Raw genomic sequence first — 6,000 nt, 5'->3', positions numbered from 1 at the left:
TATCACACCTGTCCAAACAAAAGCAAAAGCAGATTGGCACCACCAGCCATTCTCTCTGTGATCCCGCTTGTCCCCAAGATTGAGTGTGGACCTAGTGAGCCCTGGGTATCCAGAAGAAGAAAAGTGTGCTTCCTGGGTTCTGGTATTCAGTCAACAATGAAAACGTAAACTGCTCAAGGAATCCATTTGGGTTTCAAGTAAGAAACAAGAGCTCCTGCTGCTCAAAATTTCGGAAGTTTTGAGAGGTAAGGCATTTTCTCTAGAAAGCTCCCATTAAATGCATACCAATTTCCTGGAAGGGGTCACAGGCATTTATCTACTGAGGACCAGGAAGCACATTCTCAAGGACCAGTTCTCAGGGTGGAGGTGAAGAGACAGGCTTAGAGCCTCTGGGGGCCACTCTGGATCACAAATTGGTGGCAGACCACACATCTTGGTCCAGAATTAGCCCTTCCCTGCCTTATGGAGGTTTTAATTTCATCTGGGACAGGAGGGCCATCTGACTACGTCATTTTTTCTTGTGACTTCTCACTGGTATGCCCTTCCTGGGCCAGACAACCTTCATGACAATCTCTTTACACCACCCATGATGGGGAATGGAATTGAAATTTAGGCCCAAAACCTGGAACCTTGTTTTTGAAAAAATGCTTGGCAAGACTTAACCTACAAATATCTCCTTCTATGTGACCGTCCAAATTCTTCTATTTTAATGTCAAGATCAAGCTTAATCTCCCCCCAAGAAAACTTCTCTGTGTCCCCCTTCTCTTTATAATGCCTGCTGACCTACTAATATCAATAGCCGTAACCAACATGGATTGTATACTTCGACCTAGGGAGCCCTCTGCTAGCTCACATTTCCTATATACTATCTCATCTGATACAGGCCCATCCCAAAGGAAGTGCTATCATCCCTACTTAGTATCTGAAGAAAGGTTCAGAGGGGGGAAGTGGCTTATCCAAAGTTGCACAGCTAGTAATAGAGCCTCCTGTATAATTCAGTCACTGTGTTCCTTGGAGCAAGTTTCCTAACTTCTCTGTGATTGATCTGTAACAAACCAAAGAATGTTTAACTACCTGAAAGGAGGTATTAAATGGCAATGAAAGACTATTTTTAACTACGTGAAAGCAGAGGGCTGGTTTGTATAGTCTTTTAAGATCTCTCCATGTTTTGTGTTTCCATGATTTAAAAACAAAAGAAAACAAAAACCTTTCTTGGAACTGGAGAAAGGAAACCAGGGCCAGGAAGGGAGCTTTCACCACTCCCCCGACAAGCCAAACAAAACTAAGGTTATTCTGCCCCCTGGTGTCCTTTTCTGTTACTGCAGTCACTGTTAGTGGCCCACTTAGGAAATTTAGAATCACTGCTGTCATTCATTCATGCCTCACACATATATTGAGTGCCCCACTCTGGGCCAGGCACTGTACTATACATTGTAGGTACATAGATGTACAACACTGGGGCCCATCCTTGAAGGGGGCTGCAGTTCAGTGGGGCAGACAGACACACAGATCATTTCAATATGGTCAGGTAAGTGCTCTGTTAAAGATCACTATGTGGCACAAGGAGGGTGAGCTTGGCTTGGGGAAATGGAAACATATTGGGAAGAACTTGAAAAGAAGATGTGGTGGTTAAGTCTGAGAACTGACTTTGAGCTCTTTATGTGGCTGGGGGAAAAACCTTCAGGACAGAGGTGGGTGGGGGTGTACAAAGGCATGGGGGCACATGTAAGGGACTGCAGGACGTTTTGTATACTGGGACCATACTATGGGTTTGGGAGGACAGTGGGAGATGAAGCTGAGACCTGGCTGGTGGTTGGGGCTTGGAGGCACTTGTGTGCCACACAGAGAGCTTGGACCTGACCCTTAGGTGGTAGACAATCCTTAAAGGGCTTTGGGTAGGGTAGTGACATGATTAGATGTGAATTTCTGTGAGTTCATTGTGACTGCTTTGTAGAGAATGGGTTACAGAAGTATAAGACTGGGGAGGCTCTGGGGAGTGTTCCAGATTTAGAAACAAAGCAGAAGGAAAAAAAAACACAAGATGCCACTGAAATTGGCATTTCAGATACAGAACGATTTTTAATAGAAGTGTATCCCAAATATTGTATGGGATGTACTAAAAATAACTTTGTGTTTCTGAAATTAAAATTTAATTAGGCATTCAGTATCTGGCACCCTTGTCTTAAATTCATCAAGGAGAAATGATGGAGACTTAGACTAGGGTGGAGATAGAAGTAGGCTGGACAGAAGTGGGCAAATTCAAAAGGGAATGATATGAATGAGGGAAGGTGAGAGGGAGGTGTCAAATATAACGCACAATCTCCATGTGGGGCTGCTTGCTCTGTGTTCAGTCCTCTAACTGAACCCCGGCTTAACCACCACACACACTGAGGTCAACATCCTAGAAATGTCCTAGAAAACTGAGCCCAGGAACCAAAACGCCATCCAGATTTCAATCCTCCTCCTGCCTGGCCCATCTCCTTTTCTTACCTACTTTTGTTTTGCATTTTGGCCTCACCCGTTGTTTGGTGAATCAGCCAGGGTCTGCTGCCTGGAATCAAGTTAGGGCTCCTTTAGTCCTCTGTTCTTTGCCTCTGCATTACTCTTTGCAACAGCCAGCATGAGGCATCCAGCCCATGCCTCCAAGATTGACTACGGCAGTTCCTTCGTACCATGGAGGAAAATCCCAAACACCCCAGAAAGCCACAGGTTTCCCTAGGGGCTTTCTCACCCTCAAAAAGCTGGGACTGCAATAGTGGCCTGGCTTCTGAGAGCTTCTTGTGACCCAACAGTGCCTCCTAGTGATCACACAGTACACTGCAGACTGAAGTGAGATAGGAGACTGGTTTGCAGACCACTGGGAAAGCTTAACTTTCCTGATCTCTGCCCTTGCAGGATGCAGGGATCCTCCCCCTGCTGGAGAACACACATCAAGGGTGCTAATGGCACTCCTAAGCTTTTAGGGATCTAAATGACACATCTGTTCAGTGGAACTGCTGGTGGAGGGGTAGCCCAAGATCACATCAGAGGAATCAAACGACTAGGCCCTGAGGTCTCCATTCTTGGCAGGATTCAGAAAGAAGCCTCAGGTGAAACAGGTTAAAGTCTCTGAAATCCCCAGCCTTCCATATTTGATAGAGACCACTACAAAATAAAAGTAATTGTCTTTGAGTAACCACCCCCTAACTTACCTGATTGTGGACATCCCCACCCAGAAAACTGGATGGGAGGGGTAGGTATCACAATTGGGCTCTGCACAGCAGGCATGCTGCCAGCCAGTGGGCCTGGCCACCATGCAAAGTGGTTGCCCATCTCTCCAGCATGCCATGACGCCCTCTGGCATCACAGCCGGTCAGAAAGAACCTATCAAATGTCCCACCCTCTCTGCCCTCCACATTAGAGCCTGTGCGTGTGTGGCCAGAGCCGAGGTTCTATGCCCCAAGTGGGGGGTGGGGGAGGCAGAGAGACATCAGAGCCTCTGGGGAGCTTGTGGGCTGGAGTGCAAGGCTGGTTTGCAGTAATTAAAAAAGTTTTCTAAGGAGCCCAGCTCAGGAAACACAGCCCTCTAACCACAGACACTTGCTGTGGTGACCACAGGATACCCTAGGCTGTGGTGGGAAGGCTGAAGTGATCAGTGACCCACTGCTAGTGTGTCCAGCACCATCTGGCTATAGATTATGAGCCATCCCCTTGGTATGGCATGTGCTGTGCTTTCTAGCAGGGTTTTTTGTTTGTTTGTTTGTTTGTTTGTTTTGTTTTTTTTGCTATCAGCCTTTGCCGTGGCCCCTGGGTCCAGGAATTTGGAGAAATATACAACTTATCATGTACCTGACCTATAAAATGGGAATAACAATAGTATTTACCTCCTAGGTTGGTTACACGGGCTACATGAATTAATGCACACAAAGTGCTTTACTGTTGTTGTAATTAATACCTCTCAGAGTCTGAGGTTCAGCCTCTTTAAGGATCTAGACACCAGTTTGAATGTGAAGTCCTTCAAGCGCTCTCCCTTTTCCTGCCCCTCAGGGTCCCCAGTTTTCTACTTGACATACAGTCATGGGGGTGAGCCAAAGACTTCTTTCTGTCTATTTTCTTCTATCATCTCATTTGCCCTTGAGAGCCTTACGCCAAAGAGCCTAGTCAGCGCTGGCTGCAGTAACAAAGTACCACAGACTGGGTGGCTTGAACAATAAAAATTGATTGTCTCACAGTTCTAAAGGTTAGAACTCCGAGACCAAGGTGTTGGCAGGGTTGGTTCTTTCTGAGGGCTGCAAGGGAGACTCTGTTGTAGGCCTCTCTCCTAGCTTCTGGTGGTTTGCTGGCCAGCTTTGGTGTTTGTTCTTTGTTTATAGATGCATCACCCCAATCTCTACCTTCACCTTCACATGGCCTTCTCCCTGCGTGTGTGTCTCTGTGTCCAAATTTCCCCTTCTTATAAGGACACCAGCCATATGGAATTAGGACCAATATGACCCCATCTTACTTAACTAATTACATGTGCGATGACCCTATTTCCAAATAAGGACATACTCATAGGTGCTGGAGTTTGGGACTCAAACATATGAAATTTGTTGGTGGGGCACAATTCAACCTATAATAAGCCTTTTGCTCTGCCTTCTTTCCAACTCCTCCCCAGTCATCCAGCCAGTCATTCCCTTCCCTCCTATTCATATCTGCACCTTCCCCTCCTCCAGCGGTTCCATCACCTCCATCCTTCCTTCCAGCTCACCTCTCTCCAGAGAAGATCTAACTCATCAGCCTTCAGCAGCAAAATTATCTCCCTGCCCTTGCTGAAAGTTTCTAAATAACTTGGAACACTGAGGGACAGCAAAGGAATCAAGAGAGGCAAATGTTATTTAATTCCTCCTGGTTTTCAGTGGAAGATAGGGCTGGAACCTCCATGGCCTTTAGACAATCTCGATGTAGTCCTGAAAAAATGTTTTGTGGTTGTTGTTGACTTTTTAGGCCACAAGTAGATTTTAAGGAGAATAGACAACTTCCTCAAAATAGAAAGACATGAATCAGAAACCAGAAAAGTACGTGCAACTTTAAATACCAGTTTTACAGCTGGGAATGTCATTCTCCTCTGCCATCTGCTGGCCACAGCTACAAATGGTAAGTGATCTTTGCTTTTCAGAGTGAGGGCCATGGTGATATGCCTTGTGAATGGGCATGGCTTAGAATGCCAGGCCCTGTAGAGCCCGGAGGCTGTCGGGTGGCCTGCTGGTCTGACCTGCCAGAAACTGGAGGACAGAAGCCTGCAGATGCAAGAACAGAGGCAGGCCTGGGATGCCAGGGAGTGGGGCAGAGTGGGCCCGGCTCTGTGCCCGCTTGGCCTTCTCCAGCTGCCTACATGCCTGAGCAAGACACTGTGTCTGTTCATTCCAACACACAGACGTTTCTTTCTTTTATGAAATAATGTTTTCTTTAATCTTTTTTCTGATATAAAAAGGAATGAACTCTCATTGTAAAACATTTAGAAAACCAGGCAAATATAAAGGTAAAAATAAAAATCATTTAGATTGGCACCACAGGGTGGCCTGGGGGCTTTACCAGAATCTTCATCAGCATCCCCAGTCACTCCAAATACACACAAAATTTAAGGAAAAACTCCGCTTGCTATGTAAGGGCAACTGGCAGTTTCAAAACAAAGTATTTGTTTTGAAAAACAAATACTTATAGGACCCGCAACCTTTCAATGGCATTCTGGAGCCACCACAACACCACCAGCTGGGGGGAACTGTTCTTTACCGAACAGAGCATCAACTTCTACCGTGTTTGTGCCTATGTATTATAATATTTAAATTTATTTTATTGAGCTACAATTGACATAATTAGTTTAGAACTGACATAAATTAGTTTCAGGTGTACAACGTACTGATGGATATTTGTATGTAGTGTGACATGATCACCACAGTAAGTGTAGTTAACATGCATTACCACACATACTTACACATTATCCACAAAAATCTAGTGTTTTCCCACCTTCTGGTTCTGAGG

The sequence above is a fragment of the Artibeus jamaicensis genome, unplaced genomic scaffold (assembly GCF_021234435.1).
Source record: "Artibeus jamaicensis isolate MK-2021 breed Jamaican fruit bat unplaced genomic scaffold, CSHL_Jam_final contig_240, whole genome shotgun sequence".
Classification (NCBI taxonomy): Eukaryota; Metazoa; Chordata; class Mammalia; order Chiroptera; family Phyllostomidae; genus Artibeus; species Artibeus jamaicensis.
This window is presented reverse-complemented; position numbering follows the sequence as displayed.